General features: G+C 41.8%; 1 long non-coding RNA gene across 1 annotated transcript in view; it reads right to left on the bottom strand.

Annotated features, from left to right (window-relative positions):
• Positions 1-4,529: 4,529 nt before the first annotated feature.
• LOC145531588 (uncharacterized) overlaps positions 4,530-22,412 on the bottom strand; it is a 178,911-nt gene continuing 161,028 nt past the window's right edge. The window contains exons 4-6 of the long non-coding RNA XR_014072565.1: positions 18,481-18,595; positions 14,023-14,191; positions 4,530-6,430 (exon numbers count right to left, since the gene is read on the bottom strand). This is a non-coding gene — a long non-coding RNA (uncharacterized LOC145531588). The remainder of the gene's footprint in view (positions 6,431-14,022; positions 14,192-18,480; positions 18,596-22,412) is intronic.

Consider the following 22,412-nt stretch of genomic DNA (forward strand, 5'->3'; position numbering starts at 1 on the left):
TGTGTAGAAGGGGTTTTATCAGCCTTTCCATCATCCAAAAATAACAGACTGTTTTGCTATTTAAAATGATGGTTAGTGAATTCCCTGGCAGTCCTGTGGTTAGGACTCAGCGATTTCACTGTCATGGACCAAGGTTCGATCCTAGTTGGGGAGCTAAGACCTTGCAAGCCATGCATGCAGCCAAAAATGAATAAATAAATCAATGATCCTATGGCTGTTCCAAGTTCAGACGTTCATCCCTGTTGACTCCACATCATAGATGTAACAGGAGAGTACACTCCCTCTTTCCCCAGCCAGTAACACTGTAACATTGAAAAATATAGCCTAGGACTTCCCTGATGGCCCAGTGGTTAAGAATCCATCTGCTAATGCAGAGGACACGGGTTCAATATATGGTCCAGGAAGATTCCACATGCTATGGGGCAACTGGGCCAGTGCAGGCGCAGCTACTGAAGCGCACAAGCCCTAGAGCCCATGCTCCACAACAAGAGAAGCCACTGCAATGGAAAGCCTATACACCACAACTAGAGAGCAGCCCCTACTATCTGCAACTAGAGAAACTCCATGTGCAGCAATGAAGACCCAGTATAGCCAAAAAATAAATAATTTAAAAAAATGACTATAATCAACATACTCAAAGTTTGATTTAAAAAAAAATTATAGCCTAGATTCTAGAAGATGTATGAAGTGGAAATAACTGATGTTATTTCAGTTATTTTAATGGAAATAATTCATGTTATTATGTCCAGAAGATTCTGAACATTTTCAAAAGCAGCTTTTATCTAGTTGAAGGGTGTCCTGAAGCCCCCATGACCATATTATAGGCCTTGTTGACATCTGTTTTGGCTTGCCTACACCATCTCCATTAACTCTCCTAAGTCATAAATTGGAGTAGAGGGACATCAGTTGATAACTCCCATAACATCTGCCTCCAAGAACGGGCATGTAACATGGACCTGACCTGGCCAATCAGAGCTTTCAACCACCAGAGCTGAGGTGAAGGATGAAGAGTAGACATATTTGTCCTGATTCACATCAAACTCCTGGATCAGGTCATACCTGAAATCCACCATGCTACATTGCAAATCCCAAGTTACCTGCCCTTTTAAATTATTTTATTGATTCAAGTCATTTTTAATTGACTGGATTCTTTCCCTTGAGACTGCAGACAGTACTGACTTACATGGTAGAGAGAAACAAAATAAAAAGTATCAATCACCGTTGCCCTCTTGCTCTACACATCAAACATCTATCTGAAATTTTTGTACTGGAAATTCTTCCTGACAGATAGCAACACTAATAGTTTTTAGTATCTCTTAAAACTCTGAGGAGACACTTTTATAAGTACTTTAATTAGAAGATTTTTGAAAAGTAGGTTAGCAATATATACCAAGAACCTTAAAAAAGCAACCTTGTCTACTCTATCTCAAGAATTCCGCTTTTTAGACATCCAACCTAAAAAGATTATTTACAGTATGGGTTTATGATAAGAATACCTGGGAAATTAGGAAAGACAAGAATCTCATTTGCTACACTGCTAGTTCTCATGGAGACTAGAATGTCATTCAGGATTAGATCATTCAGGATTTTAATACTCTTGTAAACCCTACGTTATCTTGACACATGCTCCGAAACATGTTGCTTCCTACCCTATGTGATGATGAATTATTTATACTCTGTACTTAATCTATACTATTACTGCTAAGTAGTCTCTACTCAGGGGCTTCCCTGGTGCTCAGTGGTAAAGAATCTGCCTGCAACAAAAGGAGCCACAGGAGATGTGGGTTCGATCCCTGGATCGGGAAGATTCCCTGGAGGAGGGCATGGCAACCCACTCCACTATTCTTGCCTGGAGAATCCCATAGACAGAAGAGCCAAGTGGGCAATAGTCCACAGGGTCATAAAGAGTCTTACTACCTTTATGTAAAGGACATGACTGAAGCGACTTAGCACATACACACTCTCTACTCAACTTCTTGTTATTCCGTAGCCTTTGCTTATCATGGCTTTCCACCATCTTATGGCATCATCAGCTGCTTCCAAGTCTGGTGCTGTTCTCTTTATGTGTGTCTTTAAGCCTCTGCTCCCACCATCTACTGGTGACTCTCTCTGGCTGATGTATGCTTCCTACTGACCCATGGTCCTGATGGATAAAAGCTCCTATTGAACCCTATCTCCTGTTGACCTAGGGCCTCTGCTGACTCATGACTCTTGCCAACTCTTGGTTTCTATAGACCTACAGTTCTTCCTGACCCATGGCTTCTGTTGACCCTTTGCTTCTATTGTTCCATGGATCCTGCTGAACTATGACTTCTGATGACCCTGACTCTTGGCCCCTATTCACTTAGGTCCTCTGCTGCCCTATGCCCTTTGCTGAAACACAGCTCCTGCTAACCAGTGCCTTCTGTTTACCCATGACTTGTAGTGGGAAGATCCAACCCTTCAGAAGATTCAAGGTTTCAGAAAACTAGATCTCAGTTCAGCGTAGGCCTGGAATTTCAACAAAGATATGTATCCCTGATTATGGAAACTGCCCAGTGGTGCACGATCCCTGTATATACTTTTTGTGCTCTCCCCAACCCTCCTCAAGTGACTCCATTGCCCATTTTCAATCACAAGGTATCTGAGAGAGACCATGAAAAATTTTGCAGCTCTAGGCTAGTGAAACTCGGCTAATTTTTGCAGAAAATCTCTAATTCAACTTCTTTAAAGCCTGCTTTTTCTGTGAAACCGCAGAGAACCAGCTTATGCAGTGTGTGAGCACTCTAGAAAAGTTTACCTTCTGTTTTAAAAGAAATAGTTCCTTAAGTGGAAATACTACCTGAATAGGAAATGTTAAAAAAGGAAGACAGAAAGAAACACAGATTTATAGGATTTCAGGGTGAGAGAACGCTTAAACTTCGAATCCTTCCTCTTTTGTATGAGTGTCTTTACAAGATCTTGTCTAAGAACAACCCAGTCTCTCTTTGAACACCTCCAGTGAACACGAGCTCATTAATTCTGGAATTAGATCATTCCATTTTTGCATAGTTTTATTATGACAAAGATTTCTTACCCTGATTCCAATATCTTTCTCCCTATAGTTAATTCAGCCTTATGGGCCAATGGGTTTTGGGAGGGAGGTGGGTAGTTGAATCTCTCATTTCGTAATTCTTCAAATATTTAAATGCAAACTGTTGAATCATTTATTCATTTATTCACTCACTAATTTATTATTTAGTCCCCAACAACAAATAATTATTTGGCCCCAGATGTCAGTAGCACCCAGACTGAGAAACATTCCATAGCTCATTCTAACACATAGAAATGTTACTGTTTCCAAAGAAAGGATTTACCTGACATGAAGGATTATTTTTTTCTCAAAATGAAATATGCTTTAGAATTGAAGAGGGAGAATGTCAGAGCTCAAATCATTTTTCTTTTCTCTAAATTTACCAAAGAGCATGAAAATGAAGCTCTTATCTGTCTTTGACTTCATAGTCTTCTAAATAAAGTTTTCATTACATCGTTTTTTGCCTCCTTGTACTTATTTGGTTAAGGATGGTGAGGAATTCAGTGCCTGGTGGCTGTACATAGAACAAAGACAGCCCTTTGCTCAAGTCTTACAGTCAACCTCAAAAGATCCTCTGTGTATTTCCTGGCTGCCTCCTGTTTGGGCTGATTTCTACTCTGAAGGTGCGAAAGCACAGCCCAGCATGTTTGCAATCCATAGCAGAGTCTGTACTAGAAGTCATGGCTAAGACTCTCTGCTTGGGATTTCTAGCCACCTGGCAAATTCTACTCATAGAGGAAGTATTTGCTCTTGTTACTACTCTTGCTGTTAGATGGGTTGAATGCTAATGATCAGAATATCCTTTGCTATGAATAAGATGACAAGTAAATGGGGATGAGTTTATTTTCCTTTTAAAGGTAAATAAAAATCTAGGAATAATATTTGCCAGAAAAAGAACTAGTAATGTCTTTAATATATAAAGGACTCTGACAAATCCATAAGAAAAATCTAAAAGTCCCACTTGTAATAAAAATCAAAGTAAAACTTAAACATTTTAATTCACAAAATAATCAAATTTTTAAAAATCAGTTGTTTACTTGGGATTCAGTATAACTGACCTACTGAGGGGAATGAGAATCAGCACAAATTTCTTATAAATCCAATCTGGAATTATGTATAAAGAATTTTAAAAATAATTGATACCCTTTGGAGTAATCATTCTCCTTCTAGGAATTTATCCTGGGGAAATAACTGGAGATTCAGAGAGAGATTTACATACAAGAATTTAATCAAATCATTTATGATAGAAAAAAGATAGGAAGTATCTAAATTGTCAAAACTATGCTACATTCTATAATGAAAAAATATTCAATTATTAAATTATGATTTTATTAAGATTTAATAATTCAAGAAATTGCTGTCAATCTTATGTGATTAGTAAAAATACATGAAATATTTTATTTAGTATGAAATTTATGTAGAAGGAGCTTGGATCAAGATGAGGAGAGAAGCATCAGATTGATAACAGAGATTATTTGGGGTTGAGGAATAATGAGGGTTTCTTTGTCACTATCTTTATCTTTATAATTGTTCTAGTTCTTGAACAATAGACACGTGCCACTTTGATAAATCAAAAATTGTGAAAGGCTTTTAAAATCTAGAAGCAGCAGGTTTGGAGGGAAGATCACTGAACTTAGAGAGACTGAGAATCAGAATCTAACTTCAAGCTCAACTTCTCATGAAGAATGGACCTTGAGTGTCCTGCTTTATCCTCTGGGAACTCAGGTACTAAATGGGGAAAACAGTGCTACCTTACGTAGTTATCCTGATAGTTAAGTAAATAGATGCACCATGATAGGTTTGTTGAGGCTGCCTAAAAATTGTTACATAAATAAAAAACTGAATCTGGAGTGTGGGGAGCCTGATGATGAAACTACCCTGGGAAGAAAACAGCTTACCTAGACACTATCTTGTATGAAGTCCTTAGTTGTGTGGATGAAAATGTTGCCTGCCATGTCAGCAAACAGGATGCTGCAGCCATCAGGCCAGCAGGCACTCCAGCTACCCTCAACAGTGCACCCTGAGGGGACTCAGGATGGAAAAGACCAGGATACTGGCCCTAGATACCTAAGGTGCATATCAAAGGAATGATTTCAATGACCCCAGACTCCTGTGTCTTCCCATACAAAGAAAAACCAGAGAATTCATTAGCATGAAATATCTAGTTTTCTTTAATTAACGGTAATCTATTGAAGTTCCAACTAGTACCTGATCTCTGTTACAAAACCCCTATATATCCTGGCTCCTTCCTTACCTCTTTGGAGCAGTTCCTCAGAGAAGTCCTCAGAAAGTCCACCAAGTAAAATATAATTGGCAACTTTTAGGTTGTGTGTTTTTTTCAGTAGACAGTTTCAGTCCTAAATTTACCACTTACTGCTCTGGGATCGCGTGCAAATTACTTTATGTCTCTTGGATTCAGTTTCTTTATCTGTAAAATGGGGAAGAGTAATAGTACCTACTTCCCAGTATCATTTGGGTCAATGAGACAATGCATAAGGAGTTAGCATCCTATAGCTTGTGTTGCCAATTGGCCCACCATATGTTTTTTTTAAATAAAGTTTTATTAGAACACAGCACACCCATTTGTTTACTTATTACCCAGGGCTGCTTTTGTGCTACAAGGCAAACTTGAGTTGTTGTGACAGAGAGCGCATACCCCACAAAACCTAAAATACTTAGTGTCTAGTCCTTTATAGCAGAATTTTGCTGACTCCTGAAATAATGTATATAAACTAACTAGAATGATGTCTGCCACTCAAAAAATGCTGCTGCTATTATTATCAATGTTATTACCATCATTATTGATTGATTCCTCTGCTTAGAAATAATATAGAAAAATTACATCATCCAATTCAGTTTCCATCAATATTAGACAAAATGAATCCCAGGTGGCTGAGTCATTCTTGCTGCCTCATTCTTTAAAAATGATTGGACCAAGAGTTTCCAAGGAATTCTTCTGCAATACATCCCGATACATATCTATCATCACCTTTAGGAAATTGTCTCCTAGATTTCCCTTTCACTGATTTTCCAGTGCATGTTGTATTCCCAATCGAGATAAAGAAGTTTTATGATTCTAAGTCTCTGCTGTTTACTCAGGCAGGAGCTAGTCATAGGCATCCTGGGACTCCAGGAACTCAGCCAGTGTCAACAGGGAGAGAAGGGGACATCAAGGAAACTGACCTCACCGTAGAGCTGGTCCAAATATACTGGCAGCTGTTCCACGTTAGGTTGATAAGATGTCACGATCTGAGGAGCCCAGTTCAGTGAATATGGTGAAATCATGGGAGGCCAGGCAGCAAGCAGGACCGAAAGTCAGGACAGGGAGGTGGCAATGGCGTTGGCTGGAGAGCTGTCCATTCAGTTCTCAAGTGTCTCCTGGGGAAACCAGGGCAAGAGATGCTTTATCTGGATTGGGCCAATGTGGTGAGAGTAGAAGCTGCCTGTTCTACGAGCCTGTGAATGCCCAGGTTCACTGTAGACTATCCAGATACCACGTCTCAGCCTAGATTATTGGCTTAGGATGAGAGCATAGGTGAGTCCCCAGGTGAGACACGTCAGAATTCCAGAGGAAAAGAGATGTGCAAGCTCCATCCTACACATCCTGACCTTCCCCCTTGGTCTGTCTCGTTGCAAAACTTCACCCACCCACAATTCTTTTTTTTTTTTAATTAACTAATTTATTTTTAAATTTGGAATATAATTGCTTTACAATGTTGTGTTAGTTTCTGCTGTACAGCAATGTGAATCAGCTCTATGTATGCATATATCCCTTCCCTCTTAACCCTACCTCCCACTCCTCCATCCCCCCATCACAGAGCACCGAGCTGAACTCCCTCTGCTATACGGCAACTTCTCACTAGCCATCTATTTCACACATGATAGTGTGTATATGTCAATGCCGCTCTCTCAGTTTGGGTCACCCTCTGCTTCCCTTACTGTGTCCGCAACCCCTGCAAATAGGTTCATCAGTACTGTTTTTCTAGATTCCATATATAAGTGTTAATGTACAATAACTGTTTTTCTCTTTCTGACTTCCACCCACAAGCCTTGATTGAACTTTCTTCACAAAAATTATGGAGCTCATAATGGACTTTTGATCCTGGTGAAATGCACACAAAGTTCCACCTTCCCTCTGAAACACCTATTAAGCAATTTAGGTAATTCATTAAGCACTTAGGTCCGCAGGTTAAGCCTGAAAAATTGTATTTTCAGCAAGTTCTCAGGTGGTATTGGGGCTTCCCTGGTGACTCAGGTGGTAAAGAATCTGCCTGCAGTGCAGGAGACTTAGGTTTAATCCCTGGGTTGGGAAGATTCCCCGAAGGAGGAAATGGCAAGCCACTCCAGTATTCTTGTCTGAAGAATCCCATGGACAGGCTACAGTCCATGGGGTTGCAAAGAGCTGGACACGACCAAATGACACACACTTTCAGGTGGTGTTGATGTAGGAGGCAGGTGGACTCCGGGTTATATGCTAAGTCATTTCAGTTGTGTCCGACTCTTTGCAAGCCTATGGACTATAGCCCACCAGGCTCCTCTGTCCATGGAATTCTCCATGCCCTCCCCCAGGGGTTCTTCCCGACTCAGGGATCAAACCCGCATCTCTTATTTCTCCTGCATTGGCAGGCAGGTTTTTCACCATTAGCAACACCTAGGAAGCCCAACTGGCCTCCTGTTTCCATGTCATGGGTATGAAGAAGTGGGTTTCACCTTGGATACTTAACAACTGTTGCATTTTCTGAGACAAGAGGTAAGTAGGCTCCAGTTAAGGCATTTACAATCAGCCTCCTGTTTGCCTTCTGAAATGGAAGTGACAACAGCAACAGGATAAATAGCCAGTGTTTGTCTCTTGTAAACACCTTAAGGTGATAGTCATGGCAATAGTCAAGGTAATAGTCATGGCAAGGACAAAGAGAGGCAGAACCCTATTTGAGTAAAGGATTGAAGGATCTCTATTCCCCCCTCTTTTGGGACAAGCGAGACACTACATGTGCAGAAAGTCTCCGTGTGGGTCAAAATCAGGGGATAATGCCAAACCATAATGACTCTTGCTCCTCCCAGAAGCCTTCACTTTGGCATCCATCTGGGCTGAGAGGTAGGTGTGCACCCAGGGGAGGGTCCCAGGGTAGATCAGGTGTGGGAAAGGAAACCAGATAATTGGCCTGAAGGAAGACAAAGAGCTGGAAGAACCAACCTACATGAATGACTTAACCACCTCTTTACAGCACTCCTCCTCACTAGACGGGACACCCACACCCTTTCCCTCTGGGTGTGCATCTCTGCCTTGCTTCTGTCTTTTACTAAACAAACCATTTCTCTGAGTGCTCTCCCACTATGTCTCAGCTTTGTATCTGCATTTACAGTTTCTGCCTCTGTGATAAATGCATTTTTCACTGGGGGCAAAGATCCAGGGATAAGAGCTTATAGCCTCTAGCTCTTACTGGTCTGGTGGCTAGGATTCCTGGTTCTCATCCAGGCTACCCAAGTTCAATTCCTGGGCAGAAAATTAAGATCTCACTTCACACCACCACTCACTGCTGCCTCCCAGAGACCAGTGTGAGTGCTTCTGATCAAAGGACCATACTTTGAGAATAGAACTCTGGGAAACAACTTGTGTGCAAAACAGACATACAGAGCTCAAACCAGGATTTCGTTTCACAGAATCTTTATCAGAATCCTGAGTAGGTGCTATTTAGCCATTTTATAGGTGAATCAAGGGAGGTACAAAGAGATAAAATGGGTTGGCTCAAGATGAAATGCTTAGGAGCAGTAATTCTCAACTAGAGAAGAAGTAGAGAGTGAGAGTTGAGGGCATGAACCAAGAGCTGCAAACAGAAATGCCTGCAGAGACCATGCAGACAGCCTTAGTGAAAGTGGTTTCCTGGGAGCTGGGAGCACGTGTAGTTTGTTTCCAGTTGTCATCATGTGAGAACAGAGCCCCAGAGGTACTCACCTTCCAATTTTTCAAGAGAGGTAAAAACATCCCAACTTCTAAGTTTGTCGATCAATTCTAAATTCCAAAAAATACTATGCAATCCAGGAAATATCCATCTGCCAGCAAAATTTGGCCAAGATGCTGCACGCTTGCACTCTACATAGTGATGTTTTTCAATCCTATGTGCATACATATTTCCTAGAGCCCTTTTAAAAGTATAGGCTCTGATACAACAGGTCTGGGATGGACTTAAGATTTTTAATTTCTAACAAGCTCCTGCATGATGCTAAGGCTGCTGCTCCATGGAGTACAGGCTAAATAGCAAAGAACAGAGCTACTCAGCGTATGGTTTGTGGAAAGACATCAACAGCATTACTGGGGAGCTTGTTTGAAATGCATGTTCTCAGCCCAACCCTAGAAATACTGAATACAAATTTCTTGGGTTGAGGCTTGGAAGTCTGTTTTTACTAAAATACATCCTACAGATGATTCTTCTGCATATTCGAGTTTGAGAAGCACTGACTAAATCAGTGGTTGTACTATTTGGTGTGTAAAGGAATCCTTGTGATTTAAAAATACTGATGCCTACAGCCTTTTAAAATTGATTTAGAGTGGAACCAGGGCTTTTAGAACTCAGTTATATTAGTTATACTGGAGCTCAGTTGGTACTAATATGCAAGCAAGTTTGAAGACCTCCACCTTAGGAGTTCACATCAGATTCTTCTGTGCATTTGGTCCAAACTGGAGAAATAGGAATATATTTTTTGAATAGAGAGGTGATTTCAGCTGAAGCTTGGGGATGCGAGTCGCATTTTCATGAAGTCCATTGTTCCTGCCCGGCAGCCCACGTGTCTGGGAGGAACTGCTGTGAGGCTGTGTAGGATAGGGGCCCTAACTCTACCCCATGTGCCAAGAAGCCAACACCACTGCTTTCCCTGGCACTTCCCAATTCTTCCCACAGTCAAGACCTTGCTGAGAAATGAAGCTACATCACACTTGGCCAATTGGAGGGTGACAACCAGCCAATGCCTGGAGTGGCCAATGGCCAAAGTAACTGATCCACAAATGGCCCATCTGGTCAGGAATCGAAGCCTGGCTTTGGAGCTTTGCCTCATCGTGTAGTTTTAATGCAAGCCACTCTATTTTCTGGTTTTGTAAGTTAATTCATGGACCAGTTAAGTGTCTGAAATAGCAATATTAATCACAGTGAGAATGACCATATGACTTCATCTCCTGGGATGTTGTTCAAATGCTCTGGCCTGGACTGTCTCTAAAGACCTGTTGAGCTTGGGAGAAAATGGGACTTCTCCAGGGCTTCAGAACGCAGAGGAAAAACTGGTATCTCAGAAGGAATCTCAGAGGAAAGTGGACCTGTTTCCAGTGGCCAAGGATGGAGCAAAAGGAGAGAGCAGTAAGTAGAATCGCAGGGTCACCAAGCATTCAAAGAGACAGAATGGGAGCTAAAGCAGATAATCTGCAATAAAGAGGAAACAAAACAAAGTAAGTGGGTTCTGGAGGCAGAACTTGGAAAGCATCCGAGAGGGCCATAGGATGCAGGTGGAATGCCTGTGGTGAGATGACTGGAAAGGAGATGCTGAGGACAATAAGCCTGTTTGGACAAAAGGACAGTAAGCCTGTTTAGACAATATCTCTCATTACCTCCTTCTACTGATACATTTGTCAGTTGGTGAACAAATATTTATTGATCCCCCACTATGATCCAGGCAACGGGTTAAGTTGGATTGCACTTCTCCAGTTTCACTGATGCATAGTTTTAACTTGAATCAGCATGTTCTAAAGATTCATCCATACATTTTACAAATGTATCTTCGGAATTCTAGGTACTGTGTTAAACACCAGAGATACAATAGCAAAGAAAACATACTCTAAAATTGCTTCTACTTTCATGGAGATTACAGGCTAGTGGTGGAGGCAAATTATAAATAAACAAGTGAAGTAAAAGTTGCTCAGTCGTGTCTGACTCTTTGTGTCCCCATGGACTATACAGTCCATGGAACTCTCCAGGCCAGAATACTGGAGTGGGTAGCCTTTCCCTTCTCCAAGGTATCTTCCCAACCCAGGGATCAAACCCAGATCTCCCACATTGCAGGTGGATTCTTTACCAGCTGAGCCACAAGGGAAGCCCAAGAATACTGGAGTGGGTAGCCTATCTCTTCTCCAGCAGATCTTCCCGACCCAGGAATTAAACTGGGGTCTCCTGCACTGCAGGCAGATTCTTTACCAACTGAGCTGTTAGGGAAGCCAAAGGAACAAATAAATATTTTTCAGTACCATGAAGAAAAACTATAGGGTACTAACCAGAAAAGTTTTCTTAAAGAAAATCTTTTAGAGGCTTGGATAAGTTTCCCAGAAGAAAAAACATTTAGATTGATAGCTGAGGGGAGAATGAGCATTAATTAAGCCAGGGCTGTAATGAGACTCTGGCAAATGGAACAGAATGTACAAAGGTCCAGGGGCAGGGAAGAGCATGATGCTTTCAGAAATGGAAAGGAGGCTGGAACATAGTGAATGAGGAGAAGGAACCAGCTGTTGCCAGCACTAGTGTGCAATGAGAGGGACTTGGAACTTCATCCAAGAGGATACCATTTAAAGGCTTTAACCAAACAACATTTCCTGAAGAGTGCATCTGGATAAATTCTTCAAGTTGTCGATGTTGATGACCCAGTTGTCCTTGAAAAAAAAGAATTTTGCCTGAATTCAAGTTGTCTCTTGATAGCGAGTTCTCAAAATTTACAGGTAATGGAAGCTGTCATTTTCCAGCAGTGCCCCTAGCTGGCAACTAAATTCAGATTTCTTAGCATCTGATCCCCAGATGTTTAGGGGGCTGATGTACCTTCTGATCCTCTTACTCAAGAAATACAGCCAGGACTAAGTGACACTGCCGGGCTCACCTGAACTCTTGGCTTCACCATGGCGTCGTTGGCTTTGTCTTTCTAACAGGATCCCTTGGGGGTACTGTGTAGAGGAGAGATTAAAGACTCAAGAGCAAATGCAGATCAGTGCATTGTCTCTGTGTGTTCATGTAGTACAATGGTTGACGTGGATCTGGGATATTAGTGTGTTCTCGCTGTGTGCATTTGTCTATTCGAGTGGTTGAAATGTGTTCATCATCTCCTTACTCTGGTTTCTCTGTATATTTGTCTGCTGTAATGGTTGAATTGGATTCTTAGTGTGCCCTCGAGGTAGGTAGGTAGATGGACAGATGAATAGATAGATAGGAGGGAAGAAGGGAATAAGACAAGTTAAGATAGGTAGATAGATAAACGGATAGATAGATGGATAGCTATCAATACAGTAGGTATCAATATAGATAGATATAGCTCTGCCACTTTCTATCTAGGAGAACTTGAGCACCCTTCTGTGCCTCAGTTTCCCCATCTAGATAAGCTGGAAATAATAAGAGATCCTAAACCAGAGGGTTATTGTGAGTCAGTATACAGAAGCCTTTAAAATATTACCTGGCATGTAGTAAGTGTGACAAGTGATGACCACTATTTCATGAGCGTTATCTCATTTAATCATCATAAATATCATCATAAATTCAAGGTGGTGAATACTATCCCTATTGTACAAATGAGTGTTATCTAGGTTCAGAAAGATTAAAGGATGTTCCCAGGCTCCACTTCACTATGTTGCCACAACTCACCACTGCTGTACTGCCTCTTCCTTGTTCCTGCAGACTAGACTCTTTGAACCCCACAGAATACAGCAGTGGGTTGCAATTTCCTCCTCCAGGGGATCTTCCCAATCCAGGGATTGAACCCATGTCTCTTATGTCTCCTGCACTGGCAGGTGGGTTCTTTACCACCTGGGAAACCACCCAGGAAGCCCAAACCCCACACCACCCAGAACAAAAATCAAGCTTGCTATAGGCACATACTGGGCTTCAGGTGGCACTAGTGGCAAAGAATCTGTCCGCTTATGCAGGAGACATAAGAGACGCAGTTTCGATCCCTGGATCGGGAAGATCCCCTGGAGGAAGCAATGGCAACCTGTTCCAATATTCCTACCTGGAGAATCCCATGGACAGAGGAGCCTGGCGGGCTACAGTTCATCAGGTCTCAAAGAGTTGGACACTACTGAGGGACTGAGCACATACACGTTGGCATTGAACTTGTCAAGTTAGACTTTAGACTCCTTCCTGAGTTGGCCTCTGCACCCTTTTCCATCTACTTGGTATTCCAGCAGACCATTGTAACACCGAGTCACACAGAATTAACCCAAGAAGGAGCTGAGCATTCCTCATTGGTGCTCAACTCAAGGTAGGTCATGTATTTTAGGCCCTGGTGTCAGCAGGTAGCATAAAGGACAGAGTCCCTGCCCTCTTGGTGCTTAGCCTCTACTGCAAGAGAGAGATAAGTAAAAATGTAATATAACAGGTACTAACAAGTGCTATGGGGCTTCCCTGGTGGCTCAGAGGGTAAAGCATCTGCCTGCAATGTGGGAGACTTGGGTTCGATCCCTGGGTCGGGACAAGTGCTATAAAGAAAGATAGAGCAGGAAAAAAGATGGTACCATAAAATTCTTCAATTTCCCTTATACTGTTGCTCTCTATCTTAAAAGCAATCATGTTTTGTGACCTGCCATCTGACATGCATGGTCTCTCCAAGTGGCCAAGACATTTCAGTGCAGACAAGAGAGTAACACTTAAAAGATCAACTCCATGGAACAGATGGCTTAGTTATTTCATGCCAATTAAATCAACCATTCAGCTGTCTGATCCATTGCTTGGTGATCAAACTACAAGGAGCCTCTTACGCTGGTGCAGATATCTGATTGAATGTAAAAGATGCTAATGGAGACAGACATGAGGGTCACACAGACAATGGGGCATATATTGAGATAAAGAAATTATACAGTGGCATCGTGGGGTGGTAGAGGAGCAAGGGGAAATTGCAGGATGAGAGACTGGGGTTAAAAAAGCTTTACATGAAGAGGATAATGTTGAGGTGAGGTGTGACAAGCATAATTATTCAATCCATTTAGACAAATGTTATTGCGGTAGTGTACTTACTTTGTGCCAGGCTCTGTGTTCAGCCCTGGAAAGCAGGACAAGGAAATTTAGAAGTACAGAAGAGGGGACTTCCCTGATGATCCAGTGGTTAAGATTTCACCTTCAAATGCAGGGGGTATGGGTTCGATCTCTGGTCAGAACCCTTAGGAGCTAAGATGCCACAGGCCTCCTGGCCAAAATACCAAAACACAAAACAGAAACAATATTGTAGCAAACTCATCAAGGACTTTAAAGCTAAATAAGTAAAGACGCATAAAATACTATATGCATGCTAAGTCACTTCTATCATGTCTGATTCTTTGTGACTCTTTGGACTCTAGCCCACCAGGATCCTCTGTCCACGGGATTCTCCAGGGAAGAATACTGCAGTGGGTTGCCATGCCTTCCTCCAGGGGATCTTCCTGACCCAGGGATTGAACTTTTGTCTCTAATGTCTCCTGCATTGGCAGGCACGTACTTTACCACTAGTACCAGCTGGGAAGCTCCATAAGATATTATCCCTGCCTTAAAGGAGCTCATAGTCTAGAGCTAGAGGCAGATTCAGAAACAAAAAGCTGTTTGGGATTCACAGATGTAAACTATTATACGTAGGATGGATAAACAACAAGGTCCTACTGTATAGCACTGGAAACTATATTCAATATCCTATGATAAGCCATAATGGAAAAGACTATAAAAATGCATATATATGTATACGAATCACTTTGCTGTACAGCAGAAATTAACACAACAATGTAAATCAACTATACTTCAATTAAAAAAGAGAGAGAAACAAAAAGCTATGGTGTGAAGTCCGATGATAAATAGACAGCCATGTGGTCCTGGGTGCAACCGGACTCTGTTTATTTTCCTAAACACCTGATAAGAAATTGACTAGTAAGGAGATTGACTGGCACATCCTAAAGCTTCCTGGGCTGTGACATCACATGTGATAAGAACCCAGACACTGTGAAGTCGCTGATGCTGGACCATTGTGTGGCTATCCTGCAGTGGCCATCCAGAAGGCCCTGTATTCCCACACTTCAGGTGGAGTTGGCCCAAAAGTGAACAATTCCTGCTGCATCAGTCATGTTGGCAAGGGCTGAGTCCTTGGACATGAGGATTTGAGAGACAGGCCTAGACTGAGACGATCCGGGAAGTTTTCTTCTTTCTGTGATTATTTTTAAATTTAGGCCAATTATAAAATTATGAAAAGACCTGAATCTCTTCCAGGGGTGAGCACAAGCTTCTCCTAACCTCTGGCAGCAGGAAATGGGCTGAGGCAGAGTTACTGAGGAGGGCTCTGAGCGTGGGTGAGGGGTTTAAGCTATTCACTCAGCTGTCCATCAGTAGGGGCTTCTTGGGTGGTGCTAGTGGTAAAGAACCTGCCTGCCAATGCAGGAGACAAAAGAGAAGTGGGTTTGATCCCTGGGTCTGGAAGATCCCCTGGAGGAAGGGATGGCAACCCACTCCAGTATTTTTGCCTGGAGAATCCCAGGGACAGAGGAGCCTGGAAGGCTACAGTTCACAGGGTCACAGAGAGTCAAACACGATTGAAGAGACTTAGCAAGTACATACATTAGTAACTCCTTTCCATGATATCAAAGCTCCAGGAAAGCCTCCTTAAAAGTTGTAGCCTGGACTTCCCTGGTAGTCCAGTTGTTGACAGTCCGCTTGCCAACGCAGGGGCCATGGGTTCCACCCCTGGTCAGGGAAGATTCCACATGCTGCTGGGCACTGAGCCCTCGAACTGCAACTACTGAAGCCCGTGGGCCCTAGAGCCCATGCTCCACAACAAGAGATGCCACTGCAAACAGAAATACACACACCAAAAATAGAGAGAGCCCTCGTGCAGGAAGGAGGACCCAGCCGAAAAAATAATAATAATTAATCTTTAAAAAAAAAAAAAAGCTACAACCTGGCACTTCCCTGGCAGTCCAATGGTTAAGACTCCATTCTTTCAATACAAGGCGAGTGGGTTCATTCCCTGGTCAGGGAACTAAGATTCTACATGCTGTGTGATGCACCCAAAAGAAGAAAAAGAGTGTACATTAAATAAATAAATAAAAGTAGAGTATGCATTTTAAAAAGCTATACCAATCACAATGTGTGTCTGGTATGTGCTTTGTGCAGGCATGCCCAGTTGTGTCTGACGCTTTGATATTCCATGGAGTATAGCCCTCTAGGCTCCTCTGTCTGTGGGATTCTCCAGGCAAGGATACTGGAGTGGGTTGCCATTTCCTCCTCTAAGGGATCTTCCCAATCCAAGGATGGAACCCTTGTCTCCTGCGTCAGCAGGTGGATTCTTTACCACTGTGCCATCTAGGAAGCCTCCCAAGCTGAAATGAAGATATTAAAAAATATGTGATGAAAGTGTTAGCTAGTGCCATGGTGGTAATCATTTTGAGATATATAAGTGTATCAAATTAACTCATTGGACATCTTAAGCCTACATGATGTTATATGTCCCAAGAATGCTGAAAAAATTAACCAAAGGTTTGATATCCAAATATATAGAGATTTCTCCAAAATCAATAAGATATAAACACTAAAACAATAGAAAACTTGGCAAATAATATAAACAGGCCATGCACAAAAAGGAGAAATGCAAACAAAACAATGTTTAATCTTATGAATAACCAATAAAATGTAAAACAAAACAACAATGATATTTCATGTTTTTTTTTCCACAGTGAGAGAGTAAAGCTTAGGCAATATTAAGTGCCTGTGGACAAACATTTCCATACAATGTTGACAGAAAATCAATCTGGTAAAACTTTTCTAGAAAGTAATGCAATAGTATATTAATTTTTTTAAAAAAGAAATGCATCTGACTCCCTACCAAGAGATTTGGATAGATATCCTTTGCAAAGTCATGGATGCAGAATAGCACATATAACTGGAGAGGAAGAAAATATAGACCTTCCTCAGCTTCCAGGGCTTATTTTCTGATATACCCATATACATGTGTGTTCATGCTTGCTCAGTCGGGTCTGACTCTTTGTGATTCCATGGACCACAGTCTGCCAGGCTCCTCTATCCATGGAATTTTTCAGGCAAGAATACTGGAATGTGTTGCCATTTCCTCCTCCAGGGAATTTTCCCGACCCAGGGACTGATCCCATGTCTCTTGCACCTCTTGCATGGGCAAGCAGATTCTTTACCACTGTACCACCTGGGAAGCCCCATACACCCATAATAAGTTGAATATGGCTTCCCAGGTGGCTCAGTGGTAAAGAATCCGCAGCCAGTGCAGGAGACACAAGAGACTCGGGTTCCATTCCTGGGTCCAGAAGATCCCCTGGAGGAGGAAATGACCACCCACTTCAGTATTCTTACCTGGAAAATTCCATGGACAGAGAAGCCTGGTGAGCTATAGTCCATGCCTAACTCCTAAGTCCATAAGGAGTTAGGCACAACTGAGCACATGAGCCACAGTTGAAAATGCTGTAAGTCAAATATGCATTTAATACACTTAACATACTGACCACCTGAAATTCTTGGCTGGATGAAGCACAAGCTGGAATCAAGATTGCCCAGAGAAATATCAATAACCTCAGATATGGAGATGACACCACCCTTATGGCAGAAAGCAAAGAGGAACTAAAGAGCTTCTTGGTGAAGGTGAAAGAGCAGAGTGAAAATGCTGGCTTAAAACTCAACATTTAAAAATCTAAGATCATGGCATCCGATCCCATCACTTCCTGGCAAATAGGAGGGGAAACAATGGAAACAGTGACAGACTTTATTTTCTTGGTCTCCAAAATTACTGCAGATGGTAACTGCAGCCATGAAATTAAATGACGCTTGCTCCTTAAAAGAAAAGCTATGACAAACCTAGACAGCGTATTAAAAACAGAGACATCACTTTACCAACAAAGGCCCATATAGTCAAAGCTATGGTTTTTCCAGTAATCATGTACAGATATGAGAATTGAACCATAAAGAAGGTTGAGCACCGAAGAGTTGATGCTTTTGAACTGTGGTGTTGGAGAAGACTCTTGAGAGTCCCTGGGACTGCAAGGAGATCCACCCAGTCAATCCTAAAGGAAATCAGTCCTGATTATTCACTGAAAGGACTGATGCTGAAGCCAAAGCTCCAATACTTTGGCCACCTGATATGAAGAACTGACTCATTGGAAAAGACCCTGATGCTGGGAAAGACTGAAGGCAGGAGGAGATGGGAGGAGAGAGGATGAGATGGTAGGATGGCATCACCAACTCAATGGACAAACTCCAGGAGATGGTGAAGGACAGGGAAGCCTGGCATGCTGCAGTCCATGGGGTCTCAAAGAGTCAGGTATGACTGAGTGACTGAACAACAACTGAACATCACACCTTAGCCTACCTTGTCTTAAACGTGCTCAGAACATTTACATTAACAAAATCATCTAACACAATGCCTGTGTTATAAATAGTGTTGAATATCTCATGTAATTTATTGACTACTGTACTGAAAGTGGAAAACAGAACGGTTACCTGGGTACACAATGACTTTAAGTGCACAGGCTGTTTACCGTTTTGGTCACCTGGCTGTCTGGAAGCTGCAGCTGCCACTGCCCAGCATCAGGAGAGAGCACCATGCTGCATCTGGCTAGCCCAGGAAAAGAGCAAAATTCAGAGTACAGTTTCTATTGAATGCCCATTGCTTTAGTACCATTGTAAGGTCAAAAAATCGTAAATCAAGCCATTGTTAAATCAGGGACTGTCTGTAAACAGCAGTAGTGGAACACTTAAATGATAGTGTGAACGCTACAGAGCTGTTAAACAAAGGCAGTAAATTTATAAGTGTTTATCTGGAAATATCCTCAGCACATATTGTTAAGTGGAAAAGTAAGTTGCAGTAATATAATGTATCAACATATAGTATGACACTATTTCTGTTAAAACAAAGTCGCACAAAGGCAAACTATTTTTAAAAGAATGCACAAACACTCATTATATATTACACATATAGATTCAAATGTAGATGACATAGACACAGCTGTGGGTATAGCTTTAGATGCTGACACAGATAGAGATATATACATAATACATGTAGAATAATTGGAAGACTATACATCAGACTGATATCAAGGGCTACCTCAGGGTGGCAATTTGGGAGTGTGGGTAGAAGAATGAGAAAGGGAATTTTCACTTTGTATTTTGTATATATCTGCCTTCAATACACACACATGCGTGTGGGCAATTATGATAAGAATGTATCTAGATATTCTGCCACTAGAAAAAGGCATGGAAGAGGCGAGGGGTGGGATAAAGAAAGAAGGAAGAGCAGGAACAAAGGAAGGAAGCAACGAAAATAAAGGAAGAGGGATGGATGAGATTTGGAGGAATTTGCATGAAAGTAATGAAGTTTTGATCTTATCCTTGAATTGGGGAGAAATCACTAGAGGCTTAAAAATAAGTAAGGGGTATTCCGAGATCTGTAAGTCATACATGGGATCAAATGATTTTCAGGGTACCTAGAGACAAGAAAAGATCCATCAGAAATGTGTTGGAACCATTCAAAAAGGCACATGCACCTCAATGTTCATTGGGGCACTATTCGCAATAGCCAGGACATGGAACAACCATCTATAGAGGAATGGATAAAGAAGATGGGGTACATATATACAATGGAACATTATTCAGCTATATAAAAGGAACAATACTGGGTTATTTGCAGAGACGTGGATAGACCTAGAGTCTGTCATACAGAGTGAAGTAAGTCAGAAAGAGAAAAAGGTAGAAATTAAGAAAAATGGTACAGATGAACCTATTTGCAGGGCAAGAATAGAAACGCAGATGAAAAGATCAGACGTGTGGGCCCAGGTCGGGGAGGGAAGATGGGATGAATTGGTAGATTGGGACTGAGGTATGTGCACTGCCATGTGTAAAACAGCTAGTGCGAAGCTGCAGTATAGCACAGGGAGCTCAGCTGGGTGCTCTGTGGTGACTAAGATGGGTGGGATGGGGGGTAGGGAGACCCAAGAGGGAGGGGATATAGGTATACATATAGCTGATGTACTTTGTTGTGCATTGTGCTAAGTCGCTTCAGTCGTGTCCGACTCTGCAAAAGTGTGTGTGTGTGTGTGTGTGTGTGTGTGTGTGTTAGCCACTCAGTCCTTGTAAAGAAGCTATATCCTAATATAAAAATTAAATTCTTAAAAAAATGATGAAGGCCTGAACTAGGGCAGTGATCCAAGAAATCTTCTTGGAAAAAGGTTAGATTTCCAGGCGGTCAGTTTAAAAACTTCCAATGAAGTTGGGGCACAGAGCTGTGGAATGGTAGAAGGAAACTTCAGTTCAGCACATTCTGACGCAAAAGTCTATTCTCTTAGCATCTATGCTGTATGGTGACTTTGTTATTGTATTCACCGCTTCCCCCCTATTTTGCCTAGAAGGCCCAGAAAGACTTAGTGAATACTTAACAGTCACACAGCTAGCGTCCTCTGATTTCAAATTCTGTGTTCTTTTAAGATATCTTTGGACTGAATCGGCTTCTTTCTCATAACTCCCCGTGAGCTGTTCACTTTCACTTCCATTTTCACAGGAAGAAACTCACCAGGCTGCATTTGAGAAAATGTTGTTCATTGTTAGTACTAAGGGCACAATGGTAAAAAAAGAAAATTAAATTTTCAGTCAGTTGTGTAAATGTATTAGTTTTAGTCATAAAGTTTAATTCACTAGAAATAACTTTATTTTGCAATAAATGCTCCTAAGAAACTTTGCTAGTAGTGGTCCAGTGGCTAAGACTCTGCACTCCCAATGCAGAAGGCCCAGATTTAATCCCTGGTCAGGGAACTAGATCCCACACACTGCAACTAAGAATTCACTTGCTGCAGCTAAAGATCCTGCATGTCACAGCTAAGATCAAAGATCCCATGTGCCGCAAATAAGATGGGGCACAGTCAACTAAATAAATAAAAATAAACGTTAAAAAACTAAAGACAATAAGTATTTCTAATTTGTTTTAAAAGAAAAGGTTGTTCAATTATTGTCTGGAGGGCCTAGATTCACAACTACGTCATTCAACATCAAAGATCATGTTCTTCCTTATGTTGCCCATGAATCAACCTTGTAGTCCGCTACTATACCAGAATCATTCTTTGTGATAATAATAGCATTCGTGTGTCATTTATTCAGTGAGGAATTGTGGTGGATGTTCTTTTGAGTGCCTAGCCAATCCATGCCTCCCTATCTAAGAAACTGTGCTCACCAAAAAGCCCTGATCCCAGGGTCCTATTTGTGCCACTTGCTTCCACTTCCTTATGAGTGAGTGAAAGTTGCGTCCAACTCATTGCGACCCCATGGACTATACAGTCCATGGAATTCTCCAGGCCAGAATATTCGAGTGGGTCACCATTCCCTTCTCCAGGCAATCCTCCCTACCCGGGGATTGAACCCAGGTCTCCCACGTTGCAGGCGGATTCTTTGCCAGCTGAGACTTCAGGGAAGCCAGTTCCTTAAATGGGGCTTCCAGTTCCTTAAACTATAGCTAATCAAGCTTTTTATAATAGTTCATTATACATATATATATATATATATATATAATAGTTTGCATCTACTAACCCCAATCTCCCACTCCATTCCTCCCCCAGCCCTCTTCCCTTTGGCAACCACAAGTTTGTTCTTATGTCTGTGAGTCTGTTTCTATTTCATGGATATGTTCATTTGTGTTGTGTTTTAAATTCCATATATAAGTGATATCACATGGTATTTGTCTCTCTCTTCTTGACTTACTTCGCTTAGTATGATAACCTCTGCTTGTATCCATGTTGTTGCAAATGGCATTATTCTGTTCTTTTTTTATGGCTGAGTAATGCTTGCCCTATTTTTAATACACAAGTTTGGAAAGCAACTTCAAGAATACATCCAGTGGAAAGTACGATGGTTTGAGAACCTCTTTCTTTACTTGTTTTTCACTGGTCTTGGTTTTAATATGAATTTTGAAAAGGAAAAGAAAATCTCCATTCTTTGTTCAATTTAATTTCTCTCCAGCTATGGTGATGGGGACAGTCAAGGACAGGGTTCCCTTGGACCTGGTTCCTGAGATTCCTCCAATAGCTGGAGCTCTCTCAGGACCCAGTGACAAGGCTCAGAGCACTAGCTCCATCAGGTCCCTTGGACTGATAGCTTGGGAAATCTCAGGACTTTATTTACCTACAGTGATCAACCTCAAAAGGTTCTTTCCAAGTGCAGGCTCCCTCAGCAAGTTAAGCCAAATGTATTCAGCAGAGGACTTGACAGAATATACTGGCCTGAATTGCTGTGAACAAATTACCCGAGGCTGTTGTACACTCCATCATCTATCCATGCCATACTCTGGGAACTCGATTTTGTGTTTGGAAGATAGTGAGGGCATGACTTTGCATAACAAAGGCAGAGCGGGGTGCCGCCTGCTCTGTCTGAGCTGCTAACTTCCGTGAATC

Source organism: Giraffa tippelskirchi, chromosome 13 (genome assembly GCF_054371585.1).
Source record: "Giraffa tippelskirchi isolate mGirTip1 chromosome 13, T2T-mGirTip1v1.2.pri, whole genome shotgun sequence".
Classification (NCBI taxonomy): domain Eukaryota; kingdom Metazoa; phylum Chordata; class Mammalia; order Artiodactyla; family Giraffidae; genus Giraffa; species Giraffa tippelskirchi.